We start from the raw sequence: 14,319 nt of genomic DNA, 5'->3' as shown, positions 1-14,319 counted from the left end.
TTCTTCCTGTTTAGTAAGGTATCTTTATTTAAACATGATATAGAAGAGACAGCCTTTTACTTAATAAGACACATTTGTGATTTCTGAATTAGAGATGCATTTGAAAACATTCAGCAATAAAATCTAGATTTTGGGGTACATAATTTCATGTGTGACCATGACCCTGGGGACATAATGACAGTGCATACCTAGAGAGTGGAACTCCAGCTTTGCAGCAGGGAAGGATACACCACATGCTCTCACCTACAAGCTGCCTTGGTCCTGCCTCCCAGTACACATCTCCTATTTCTGGGTACTCAGCTGGTGGAATGTTGTTCACTGCTCAGAGTTATGCTCATGGCAAGAGCTTCTGACAATTTCTGTGTTAGTAACTTGTCCTCAGGCAAGACCTTTGAAGGCCATGGTTTCAGGGTCATTTTAATCAGGTGTTACCTGTCACTGTCACTGAAGGCAGAGGTCTTGATCCCAGCTGGTTACTTTGATCCCATGCAGTAGCAAAAGAGTTATTGTGGCCATAAGCAGAACCCAGCTGGGACACAACAACTAATGCAGACAAAAACCCTGTTTCCTCAGTTTCCTCATCTGATCTAGCTGTGGAGCTGCATGAGTGCTTGTACTGAGTTTATACAGAGAAAGGAGCAATGTAGAAAAATAAATGGCCAGAGAAGCACCAGAACAACTTCTTTTAATAGTGATGTTAGTCTCCCTCTTCTTGAAGTGTGTGAAGCTAAAGCATAATACCCTTACCCTTTCTAAGGTTAATCTAGTCATAAGAGTCCATAACATACAAGTGACAGGTTTTCATTGTGTCTGGGTGCTTGGTTATCCACAATGCCTTCTGTTTGTTGATTTTTTTTAATTGCTTTTGCAAATGGGGTGCTTTCAAGTTTTCTGCTTTTGGAACTGTAAGTGATTTGTCATTGCTTGCAGCAGAGAAAACAGGAATTGCAAATTGGCTTGGCTCATTCTGTTTTCATCCTTCTCTCGTGGTGCTACTCTTGGGATATAGTAAAGCATTTGTGATCCCTTTCTTCATTTTAAACTGTTATCCTTTAGAAGAAATAGATGAGGAATACTGCAAGTTCATCCCTAGGGTTACTGATCAAAGAGGATTTTCAACAATCCCATCCCATCTGTGCCTCTGCTGCTCCTCTGTTTCTGACTTTTGCTGTTAAATGTGTCTTTGTTCCTCTTTGAAAACCTGAGAAACGTATTTAGCTGAATTGGCAAACGGTGGGTAATGTCTTAAGCTAAACATCCGTTTGATGACTGTTAAAGTGATTCTCCTTTCTTTATCCAGGAAACTGCACAATTTTGCTATTGTTATAGTTAATCTTCAGCTCTCCTCTCTTCCATCCTTGTTCCTTTGTTCTTGCATTTATTTGTTTTCTCAGGAGTGTCTTCTTTTTCACATTAAAAGAAAAAGAGAACAAAATAAAGAGTTATGCCCTAACTTTGCATATTTTATTCTCTCCAAAACACCTGAATTCTGTACGTGATACTCTGTCTGCAGCAGCTCTCTTTTCCTGCCCTACCAAGGAGCGTCAGGCTGCTCTAAAGTCCATGGCTGAAGACACACCTGGGCTTCTGCTTCTGTCCCTTCCCTCCCCTCGTCCTGGCTGCAGCAAGTGCAGTGTTGCTTACTGAAGTGACTCATCTCTTCATGTCTTTTGTGTATCACTGTTGTCTACCAAGCATTCAGATACTCCCCTTCAACTTCCTTTGGTTTCAGTTCCCATTTCTTAACTTTTCTTCCCTTCATTTCTAGCATTACTTTTCAGCTTCCAGGACTGCATCCATTACTGGCGCATGTTGCTGCTGTTACCTGCTCATAAAGCCAGTGGCCCTGACTACCTCTCTGATAGCTTTGGGGCTGTGTTCCTGGTTTCTTATTGTATCTCTGTTCACACTTCTGTGACTTGCACTTAGGGATATCAGTGAGTGCATCTGCTTTTAGCCCTTTGTCCCTGCCCTCCCACCTCCTTGTGTGGGGACACCAAGGGGACCAGCACCGTCTCATTGCTTTTCAATTGTCTCTGTTTGTCTGTGGGCAGCCTGTAATTTGTATCATGTACTTAGATTTTGAAATATTTTTAGGGAAGGGATTTTTTTCTCTGTTTTGTGGTATTTAGCAATGGGATTTTAGGATCCTGTACTCACTCCAACAGTATGACTGTCATATTTGTCCAAAATTATGAGCATGTGTTCAGGTAATGCTTCTCTGTTAGGGTATTCAAAGTGATTAGCTACTGAAATTGATAATATCTATTCTCTTAAGTCTTAAATTATTCAGAAAACAATACAAATGCTTTCAAAATACTTCTTTCTCCCTCTTTTATACACTTATAAAATAAACATAGACTCAATCTGGTTTTTAGGATCATTGCCCATTTCCAAGTAGAGACTTTAATTATTTTGTTTGCCTCTCCTGCATGTCTTCATATATTTATTTTACTCAGAAAGGATGTATATTTGTATGATATCAAAACTATAGCCTTTTTCAACTTAATCTTATATGTACTATTTTAATTATTTCCTGAAAGATGATTATTACGTAAATATTTCTGATAGTGCTCAGTTTTGACAGGTTATTGAAACCTGAGAAGTATTAACAATTTCCAACAGACGAGCTCTACAAAGACCAGTCACAATATAAAAAAAAAGTTAAAAAAAAAGGCAAAGAAAGGAGATAAATGTAAAAGAAAATAGCTTTTGCAATGCTGGTGAATTAAAAAACCCTACCGTTTCAAATTATTTTTAAAAATTCCATGTGGAGCAAATCAATTTTGTTAAAATGGATTTTTTACTATTGTAATTAATATGGGATTAGTTAATTCAAGGTCATATTTCCTACGTGAAATGTTTGGATGACTGTTATTCTTCAGAAGATTTAATATTAGAGGATATTATTTTCCTTCAGAAGTATTCATGTGACAAGAGCTTGCAAGGGCAAACAGCCCTATTTTTGCAAGGGTTTGCATTTTTAATTTCTTCTGGTTCTGTTCAGGGAAGCAGGCAGTCTTTTTGCTCTGTTTTCTACTGGAAATAGGGCTGTTGACAGATCACTCAATTGCATCCTCAAAAAATCCTGCAGATGGCAGGGAAAATGTCACTTTAATTACTAAGAAAGAACAGTCTTATGCGAAGGCTAAACTGAAATCTTTTTCTCCCATTGCTGGCCGGGATTCACAGCTGTGCCGGGGCAGTCTGATCAGTGCCATGCAGCTCCAACTGCAGCAGCCTGCCCTGCAGAAGAGATGCCCCAAGCCAGGGCACCTCCTCATCCAGAAGGTGGGAGATGAGGAGCGGGCTCCTGGGGGAAGGACAGAATCGCTCCCAGACGTCTGATCCCAAATGGAGGCTGCTGGATGAGTGAGGATATGAGCGGTTCACGCTCTTGCTGGGAGAGGTTTATGTTTCTCCTTAGTCATGAACTTCTGCAGCAATTTCATTTTTCTTAATGGAACTACTTTGCCCCCTGAATTCATTAAATAATTGCAGAAGACTAAGTGCTAATTTGCATGGAGGTATCAATGGCAGTGCAGCCAAAGCTGCCATCTAGCTCTGAGTCCGACAGACCTTATTTGAGTCAGCAGTGATAATGATGAGCTAATCTTCAAAAGCCACTTCAGAGACCTTCGTCAATCAGGATGGTTCACAGCACTGTGGATCCCCCCATTTTCTGCCAAATGTGGAAGTATAAGAAGGGGCCTCCTTTCAGCAGAGCCTATCAGTGTCACCTGGCGCTGTAGGTGTTTCTTTGGACCTTACATTTTGTCTGCGTTGTTAGGAAAGCTCGATATCTTGGACTCAGTGGTTCCTCCCCATCAGCTTCACAGTCCCAATTTAGCACAGGTTTGGTTTTACCATCTTTTTGCTGACTACAGACTACACTAAACGAGTTTAGACATTTCCATTTGTTTGTAGTGGACATACTTGTTCTTAAGGGCTGCCTCTTTGGGTCTAGTCTGAGGTGCTGAGCTCAGAACCGTAGGAATGTTGACCTGCTTTCTGGGTCTCCATGCAACTGAGTGGGTTTTTAGCATGAGCTTCTAAGAGATGAACATTTTTTAAATCTGCCCTTTGGAATTACCTAGAATAAGCATGTAGCCAGAGGGAAGCAGATTCATCTGCTCTGTGGATTCTGTCAGTGCTACACGAGCTGCAGTTGCTCCAAATTCCAGGTTGTAGGATAAAGAAATCTCCTTCAGGCTGTTCAGTCATTATGGTTAGAAAGAAAGAATTAAAAAGCCTGGGTGAGTTCTGTAGCCACGTTAGATTATTGTAATTTGCTGTTGCCTTGCTTCGCCCTTGCACTGCAGAGATGTGCTGAAGGGGGAACAGTCTGCATGAGCCTGAAGAGAACTCCTCTCTACAAAATCAATTGCCTGGCTGTTCTTTCTGGATTCAGTTTCTCATTAAGATAAATGTCAACATTTCAGGGTTCCCTCCTGCCTGCCCCGCTTCTCCTTTTCATCAGCTTTCATTGACATTATAATATCAAATTTATGACATCAGTGTATAACCGCAGGGAAAGTTATTACGCCAGAGGTTCAAGTGTTTTGGCCTCTTTACAGCACCTAAAAAGAGCAGAAGCTGAGCTCTGTCTGAAAGTCTCTGTGTACAGCTTGAACAGTTGGAGAGCGAGCTGACAGGAGGCTCAGCCCAAGTGAAAAGCCTGTGGCACTTCCCATACTGCTGTATGTAGAGCTCCTGCTCAGCAGAAAATCTGGCCACGCACGGTGCAGCAGCCTGGAGAGCCCCGGCTGCCTCTGACTCCGGGAGCACAGCATCACCTTTGTGCCAACATCCTTCCGACTAGTTTTGGGTGAGAGGGAAAACCACCTTTGGCCTTGAAGAGGTCTCCAGGGTCTGCCTGCAAGGCAGAGCTCCTCCCTGCTGCCTGGAAATCTGCAGCTTCCTGCTTCAGCCTTCTTAGTGATTGTAAACCCTGCTCTCAGAAGGCATAACAGGAAGAATAAAAGTGCCAGTGAGCTCCACCCTTTCCAAGAGGAGGCACTGACTATCTCCCTGAGAGCAAAGTTGGACTCCCATTTTCACTGGAGGAAGTGTAATAGAATAGAATTAAGGTACATCAACAGTCTATTTTTCCTACTTATTCTCTGTCCTTTCCTGTATTACTTCTTTCCCTTCTTCATGATTTTGTCATTTTTTTTCCTTTTCATGTAATTTCCTTTCCTCTCCTTTTCTTGTTAAAATAAAAATCCCAAACTTACGTAATTCCTTCATTTTTCTGTAGTCTCCATTTTCCTGTCCCCTTTAGCTCCTGCCATACACTTCTGCTACTTGATTCTTTGTTCCACTCTCTTCTCATCCTTTCCTCCTCACCTGAGAACTGGGTGAAGTGTTGCTAAGGGAATCCAGGTGCAGGCAGTGGGTAATGTGCAGTCCCTCACCTCCAGTGCCTCACCACCGCTCCTTCGGGCTGTCACAACAAACCTGAGATGGAGCCTTTGCCAAATGGTACCAAAGATCGCAGGGATGTGGTGTGGGTGAAAACCAAACATCTGGGACTGACCCCGTCTGAATTTTGGGAATCTTTGAATCTCGCTTGGCGCCTGAATTTGGTAATCATGTTCTTTCTGCCCCAGCGAGGTCTCTGTGAAATTGTACAACTTCATCTTTGGCAAAAGTCATGTTGCTGTCTGAGGAACAACTCTTTTTAGAAAGAAAAGCATATATGTATTACTGGATGTGATATAATGAATTGATATAATGAATTCCTCTCAAGGGTGACTTTCACAAGGCTAAATCCTCCATGCTTAGGAAAAGCCTTCCAAAAATAAGTGTGTAAAACAAACTGTTGTGGACATCTGTTTTCCTTGAAAAGAGGTAGTTTTGTGGAGAAGTTCACAGGAAAGCACCAGAGTTTCAAGAGAAAGCTCTGAGCTGGACAAATTCAGTGGGGAAAAAATGACCACAAGACTCTTGCTGCACAAGCCTGGACATAGCATGGACTGTCTGAGAAAAACATCTGGATGACCTTGAGCTCCTGATAGGAGGATGTTTGCAGAGGATGTTGCCCCAGGTTGTGTGACTGTTTAAGAAGGGCATCCTCCTCCTTCTCCTAACATGCAATCTCTGAAGTGACAAACAGAGCAGCTCCCAGGGCAGTTTTTGCAACGGGACCCAGAGGCATGGCAGCAGATCCATCAGGGTTTGCCATGAGGGAGGCCTCAGCTGGGAAAGATGCAGCCCTAGGGACAGCACTTCTCTTGTGCAGGTCTTTGCTGGGCTGTGCAGGAGAATTTGCAGTTAGGGAGGGGTGAAATAAGGAGTGGGAAGACCAATAAGGACAGCAGGATGGAGGCCACCCTGGTGGGTCAGGATTTCCCCTTGGGCAAAGAGCAGGTGAATCGACAAGACTACAGTCAAAGATTATATATTTTTTGATACAAATTATCAGCTTTAAGTCTCTTAGAAGACATACAGTTCTGATTGCAATATAATGTCAGATTTGTCCCAGCGAAACAATTATTACATGGTCCAGTCATGTCTTTCTGTGAACACAGTGATCTGGTGGTCAACCAACAAATGTTGATAAGGAAGCCTTGTGGATTCTGATACAAGAAAGATTTTTAACTGTTCTGGTTTTTGTACCTTTAGTGGCCAGGAAGATTGGCATCCGTCTTTTCTGTCTTGCTTCTTTCTGTAAAAATAAATAAAACAGCAAATATAATTGTCTAGTAACCTCACTGCATTTCTGCATCACTTCTCAACCACCTCATGGGCAATTAAGCCTCCCAACCCTTTGCAAGGGTAGACACTGCACAAGTTTATAACCAGCTTGCCCAGGGACAGAGAGTACCTGTGCTCAGGAGGCAGTGCAGGTACAAAGCAGTGAGTGGCAGAAGCCACCCCTGCCCTTGCCAGGTGGTTTGCAGTCCCTCGTGGGCAGCTGCCAGGGCTGGATGTGTCAGTACTGGGGCATGTGGTGGCTGTGGGTTCAGCTCTTTGTGCCCCTTTATGCTGTGCAGCCGACATGAACAGATAAAAGTCTTTGCAGAAGACATTTTTGCTTATTCTCATTTTATATCTCAACCATAGTGTGATTTACATAAATTTGCCTGTTTGATTTGTGCCTGTATAAACATATCTTAAGGAAATTATTTTTTGAAAAAACAGATTATCAGTGAACTCACAGATTTTCTATTTTAATCAAGTTTTAAATTCTAGTGTTACGATGAAACTCTCTAGTTTATAATAAGCATCCTCCCTGCCTTATGCTGTCTCCTGTATGTCCAATGTGCTGGTCAGTGACCCACACTCTAAAGGATTAGTCAGATGATAGTAATAAGAAAACAGGATTTATTTTTGCTCATTATTTCTTCATATGCTTACTACCTTCAGCAACCTTATCACAAATGATGTGGATGAGTTTCTCCAAGCCACTGTCACTTGGGGGAGACTGCACATTAGATCTGTGGCCTGCCACAGCTGTTGCTTTACACAAACAACATATATTGTGCCTCCTAGGAGATTTAGGATAATTGCTTATAAGAAAGGTCTGTCATTTTGGGTTCAAACAAACAAGGACTCCTCTTAGATATAAGGGAAGCAGCTTCTTTAGGAGACCCTCTCTGTCTGAATGAGCTTGGATTCATTGGTGGGGTCACTTGGGAAGAGCAGACCTGCTATGGGATATGGAAAGCATGAGCTGGGATTTGTGCTTGTGAGGGACAGAAGTGGTGGGGGTTCCCTCCCCCTGGCCCTTCAGTAACTCTAATTATTTTTTTAACATATTAATGAAAACAGCAGTTATCAGATATGTATTAGCTATCAAGAAATAAGCATGACCTTGAATAAAAAGCATATACATTATTACTACCATAGGTTTTGTTGCTGTCGTATTACTGTTGTTGCTATTGTGGTATATTTTATTTGGTATGGAGCTGCAGTGGACAGCAGCAAAGCTTGACATGTCAGTGGTGAAATAGCTCTGTAGGGCATCAAATCTATGGGCTTGATTTTTGCAACATTTATTCTGGTGGCGTAGGTTACTACTACAGTGAAAATAAGTGTTGTATTGGCATGAGTATATAAATTTTCAGAGAAATGGAAATAAAAATTGAAAGTATTTCTATTGAAAATGGCCCCCACTGCTTTGCTCTGCATCTCCTGCACATTCTGTGCCACTCCTGGTCCCCTCCCGTGCAGTCCCACAGTCTGCTCTGCACCATGGGCACATTCCCCTGGGGCCTCGCACAGCCTTGCATCGGAGTCACTGCCCAGAGCTCACCCTCCCAGCCACACTGCACCCAGCCCACCCTCCCAGCCACACTGCCTGCACCTTCCCAAAACTGACCCTGCACACAGAGAGGGGGCTACAGCTCCCTTGCCCTTTCTGGCACGTGATGGAGGTCTCAGGGAGTGATGTGGGCAGTGTTAACTGGGACACAGACACAGAGAGAGGGCCAGAAGCCTTTACTGTTCCTGACACCATGTGCACACACATGCCAGCTGCCTGGAAACCCACTGCTTGCTGTGGGATTACATGGTTGGTTGGGGGTTTTTGTGTCTAAACTGGGTGATGCAGAATTGGGAGAGATCAGTGGGAGATGACCCACAGAGAATCAGTGTGAGGAACCTTTACTCTTGAGAAATGGCAAACAAGTTATGGTGACCTATGTGTGGAAGACCTGAGAAACAACTGCATAATTCTGTCCTGTATCATGGCAGATCCTTGAGGATATTCAAGTGATACCAAGTTCAACATAATCTTTTTTCTACTGGGTGGTGCATGGGAAGAGGTAAAGAGACATGGAGAAGGGTAAGGGAAGTTCCAAGCTCCGGATCATCACCCTGTGGTTTGGGTTGCACAAGGGAGTTGGCAGGAGGTGACTGGAAGAAGAAGGGCAGAGGGTTAGGGACGGGCTGGGACGTGGAGTGGGGAGGAGAGTTGGATGGGAGAAACACAGGACTGGGAGGCAGCCCAGGGTTCCCAGGGTGGGTGGTGGGAAGATGGGTGTGGAGAAAGGACCAGGCTGAAAGCAGGGCAGGAGAGCTCGCAGGGACACTGGCTGAGACAACGGGGAAGGGTGACGGAGCGGGAACCACAGCTGCCCTCCGATATTAGCTGGAAATGCCATTTCTGCTCCTGCTTCCATCCACAAAAGCAGCGGTTCTGAACGCAGGTGTACAGGACCCCCACGGCACTGTGCAGAGAAGAGGTCTGCAACCTCGGCACTGCCCCGCTCCACCAGGGAACGGCTCGGGGAGCCCGGCGGAGCCCGGAGCCGCCGGTCGGTGCCGCACACGGTGCGCGGCCGCTCCGCGCCCCACCTGCGCCGGGCGGGGGACCCGGGCAGGGCCGGGCAGGGCCGGGGCTCCCCCCGACACCCGCGGCGGGGGCGGCGCGGGGCGGGGCGGGGCGGGGGGGCGGCGCGGCCCCGCCGCGCGTGGGAGCGGAGCGTTGCGGGGCGGGCGGCGGCGGCGGCGCTTTGTCCTGCCCACACACACAGACACAGGCAGCGCAGCCGGGCGGGAGCCGGCAACATGGCCGGGCCGGCGGAGGGGCTGCCCGGCGCCGCGCTGCCCGCCTAGCGCCCAGGGGCCCGGCGCTGCCGCTGGGGCGGCGCCGCCGCCGGAGCCCCCCCCCCCCCGTCCCTCCGCCGCCACCGCCCGGTCCCGGCCCCGGTCCCGGCCCCGGCCGCCGCCGCCGCGCCCCGCCGGGAAGATGAGGTGAGTGCGGGCGGGCGGGGCTGCGCCGAGCGCCGCGGGCAGCGCGCCCGCAGAGCCCCCGCCGCAGCGGTGGGGGGACCTCGGGTCCCCCGCGGCGGTGTCACGCCGTGGGGGGTGGGGATTTCCTGTGCGAGTGGAAGGCGGAGGAGAGGTTAAGCAATGCGGCGCTTCCTAGTCCTTCACCGGATGGATAGTACGAGTGGGTGGTGACGTTTTTGGCGTGTTTGACTGTCAGTGCCTAAGTCCATCTGACAGATTACCTCGCGGTTACAAAAGGCTGTAAGCGTCTGTGGAACAGTGCCGCGGTGTGCAGCCGGGATGTGCCCGGTGCTGCCGTGCCCGGCCCCCGGGATGTGCCCCTTCTGCCGGGCCGTGCAGCCGGGATCTGCCCGGTGCTGCCGTGTCCTTCAGCCAGGGATCCTGCCCTGTGCTGCCCTGCCCTGCTGCCGGGATCCGCCCGGTGCTGCCGGACCGTGCAGCCGGGATCTGCCCGGTGATGCCGGGATCTGCCCGGTGATGCTTGGCCGTGCAGCCCGGGGGAACGGCGAGACCTTCCTCGGGCGAAGGACCCCCGGGCGGGGAGGGCGGTGTGGGAGGAAGGGAACGAGGAATTCACCGGAGAAGGGGAGACGGGACATTTCTCAAGAGCATCCAGCATGGGCCGTGCCGGATCTCCCGGAGTCTCCCTCTCCTCAGGCAGTGGGTGCTACAACTCGTAGTTTTCCCGAGGTCAGTTTGTCATTTGTGAACAGGAAGGGCAAAGAAGCCCCACCAACCCGATTTCCTAGTGGAAGGATGGAGGGGAAACGTTATTTGGTTTGGTTTATGCTCGTCCAAACCTCTCTCTTTCCTCATTTATTCGAGTTCCCTTGAGCTGTCAGTGTCTCGGAGCAACCCAGCCCCTGATTCATCTTTAATACTAGTGAATTTTTCCACTTAATTATTATCTTTAGCAAAGTAAAACTGCTTTGGGAAACCTTAAAAATGGAAATAACAGTTTGAAGCCAGATATCTTTCAGTGGTGCCTGATTGCTGAATTGCAAGGTTGGCATTGCTCCTAGCAAGTACAGTGGGAGTCCAAAAAAGCCTTCGCCTGCATTTACAGTTACATTTACTCCTGGGGCTATCATGTGTGTTGAAGACTTGGAGCTGCATCTATTTTTTTAGCCATTTACATTACCATTAATTTTCCTCACTTGCTTAAAATTGCATTCTAGGGGAGGGCCAAAAGCACACAAACCTGCTGTGTCATGTGTCTGGTGGTCTTGTGTCTCTGGTCTCCACACAAAAGGTGTGTCTGCATCCGTCTCACCTGGTCTGATCAGAATGCGAGTCAGAGACCTCCGGGGATAAATCATCAAGCACAACAGATGGTAGCGAAGTTTTCCCTTGCTCCCTCCTGCTCAGTTGGCAGCCCAGCTGGGAGAAGTCTTGCCCCGTGAAGAAGGGTTGCTAGAGCTCTTTCCCCAGGAAGAGGGAAAGCTGACTTACTGACTCACAAGCACATCTTTCAGAACCCCAAGGAGGCACCATGGGCAGATTGGAAGGCTGCAACGATTTTGGGTTTCTCCCATTGAAGATGTTCTGCGCCACATGAATTTACACATTTGCTGGTTGCACTTCTTGTTGGAAGAGGGAGCAGGGGACCGAAACCCACCCACACAGACTGTGAATTAGGGTATCATAATGTACCCAAAGTAATCCCCACCAGGAGAGCTAGGGCACTCTCAGAGGAGGTCAGCCACAGGGTGTTTTGGAAGGCAAAAGCAGCTTAACTCCAGGAGAGGCTCCAGAACTTCCCCATATCCTCACTTTTGACAATGAGGGAGGGGGTGCTTCTCTAGGTTGCACCCTCCCAGGCTGCCTCTGCTCTAGGTGAGGTGGCTGGAGCTGGTCTGTGTGTGCTGCTGGGCGTATCCTTGTGCAGCTGCCCTTTCCTGCTTTCCCCATGTGACACTTGGCATCTTGCAGGTGTATCATGCTTCAAGTAGTCTTTTGTTATAAATACCACTTTTATACTTAATGTACATTATTATTTTGTTGGAATTCCTGATTTTAAAGGCTTCCATTACTGATTCTTTTCCCTTGCATATACAGACATTACTGACTAGGTTGTACTTGTCAGTAAACATGTGTCTGTAAATCACCTTTTCCAATAATAATTCTTGTTTAATAAATACAAGCTGTATAACTCCAAAATACCCTGGCAGGCTATATAATCATTTAATAAAAACCTCCTTGAAACATTTGCTTAGCCATGTGTGTTTTATTTATGTCACTTTTTGTGGTGAATAGCTTACAGTGCTATTCTTTGCACATAAATTGCATTTATGTGATGGTTTCCATTTTTTGATGATTCTTTATATTTTCACTTCAAAGGTATGAAGTGTGTGAATAGTGGGTGCACCACACACCTTAGTAATAAAACAGATTATAATAGATGTTCTGTCTCAAAAGTGGATTAGGATCCCTGGGTGGAAAATGTTAAGGTGCAGAGGTGTTATTATTTTTTAGTATACAAAAATACTGCTTTAGTACAACAAATGTAGAGGTTATTTGACAGCAGATATTAATTTTTTCTTGGAAGTAATAGAATTAGCTCATGTTTGGGAAAATGTCTATGAATATTGCTGTAGATGAAAATAAAAATTTTAACGTTCTGTCAAGAGAGGTGTAACCTGTCATTTCTTAGTCATACCTGTAGTTTATAAGGCATCTGTGTTTCAGGGGTCCCTATTCTTAAAAATAAAAACCAGATATAGCATTTTGGGTTTATCCCTGAAAAAATCCGTCTCTCTCTTTGCCATGGCTGTAGTGAGTGTACATTTGCTCTCTGTGCTGTGGTCCTGAGGCAGTGATGGGGGGGAAGCCTCCCACTTTAAGCACTTAGGGTTTTTCTAAACAGAACATACAGTGAATATCCAGAGATGGAACCAGCCTCTAAACAGGATTATTCAGATCAAAACTGTACCTCCTTACTCTTTTGTGGTAACACGTGCTTTAATCCGAGCCAAAGTAATGAGTTCAGCACAGAAGTTATGGGGGAAAGCAGTGTCATGGAGCACCTTAATGTTTAGCTAAAGTCAGGCTTCTTGTTCTGATGCTTTTGTATAGCTACCAATGGGAAATCCAAAAAAGCTGTTGTGTTTAGCTCTAATTTAAATGGATGCAACAACATGTTGAGAAAAAAAGGACTGAATATTCATAGTACAAACCTGTTTTAATAACAGGAAGGTATATACATCATTCTTCTTAACCCTTTTGTTTTCAGACATAAGCAAGCAAAGTCTTTACATTTATACCAATAAATACAATGAATGGAGCATTTCAGTGTCCTCCCCATTTTCTATTCATTAAGCAGTTCATGAGATAAATCAAGAGTCTTGCTAATTCTTTCCGTTTGAGTGGAGGGTAACTGGAGTTGTATCTATACAGTGTTATTTTCTAACTTTTCTCTCTTTACCATTTCTTTCTGTTTGCATCTGTAAAAACCTAGAGAGAATATGATGTTTTTATTTATAATGTCATCAAAATTGGGGTCACCAGCCTCACTGTTTGTAGCTCAGAGTTTCCAGTAGAAAAGCAGGAGCACACCCTGAGATGGATAATAAAATCAAGTTGTCTATAAAATATCATTTAACCTTGTCACTTAGTAATTGATTTCTGAGCTGGAGCAATATGCCTGTAGCTTAGCTAATTTTTGTTTAATTCGAAGGCTCTGTCCTGCCATGTTTTGACTCCTGCTGTGTGCTGTGGCATCATGGTGTGTGGTTGTGGGTTCCTGGGGTCAGCTGGGAGCTGTCAGACCACCCTCCACAGCCCTGCCTTTGGATATGTTTAGGTTTGCAGCCTTTCAACTGTGCTGCACAGTTCTGCCAGCATCTCTCCATAGGAAAACACCCACCCCTTTGCCTGCCATGGTTTGGTCAGCAAAATCCCAAGTGTGGGTACTGTGCTGCTGACAGAAAATTGCTTTTGTTAGCTCAGCCTTGATCTTTAGAGGACTAGGTAAGCTCTAGCTGCAGACAAACTCGTTGTCAGCAGATTTTGGACCTCCACTGAAGGTTGCACCACGCTGGCTGTGCCCATGTAAAGGCAGCAGTGGTGTCTTATTGGGCACAGGTGACACTGGGTTTCCATCAGCGTACCCTGACTGTCAGGCTGGGGACCAGGCAGTCCAGCTGTGCCTCTTTCATGTATACTTTTAACTTATTTTTCCCTCTCTAAAATAAAGCATAGACTCTGGATATCTTCTTGTGCAATCCCTCACTTTTTTGGGTATTTTTTCTTGTATTTTTGTAGTGGTATAACTGAGCATGAAGGTAATCTTTCAAATGTGCACATGTCTGTTTAACTCAATATTGTGGGTTTGTGTGGTGTGTCCTTACTGTCCGTTCCTGGGTTGCTCAGACCTTGTTAAACAAGAAACATCCTAGTGCAGAACAACTCCATTAGAAGTGTGTCACAATTAAAGGTGTCTGCTTAGTCTGTCTGCACTTGGCTGGGTACTTCTTTGGGCAGTACACTACTCCTCTCTTTTGAAGTATTTTAGTTTATGTATTTGTATTTCTTGTAAGAAATCATCAAAATCTTTCCGAAGTGCAAACACAATTCAGT

General features: G+C 45.8%; 1 long non-coding RNA gene across 1 annotated transcript; it reads left to right on the top strand.

Moving 5' to 3' along the window:
- Window positions 1-9,660: 9,660 nt before the first annotated feature.
- On the top strand, window positions 9,661-13,949 carry LOC120410139. Its single transcript, XR_005602102.1, has 2 exons — window positions 9,661-9,702; window positions 10,920-13,949. It is a non-coding gene; the product is annotated as an uncharacterized LOC120410139 (long non-coding RNA).
- Window positions 13,950-14,319: the final 370 nt, after the last annotated feature.

The sequence above is a fragment of the Corvus cornix genome, chromosome 5, assembly GCF_000738735.6.
Source record: "Corvus cornix cornix isolate S_Up_H32 chromosome 5, ASM73873v5, whole genome shotgun sequence".
Taxonomy (NCBI): domain Eukaryota; kingdom Metazoa; phylum Chordata; class Aves; order Passeriformes; family Corvidae; genus Corvus; species Corvus cornix.
Note: the sequence above shows the minus strand (reverse complement) of the source record. Positions and strands in the feature narration are given on the sequence as shown.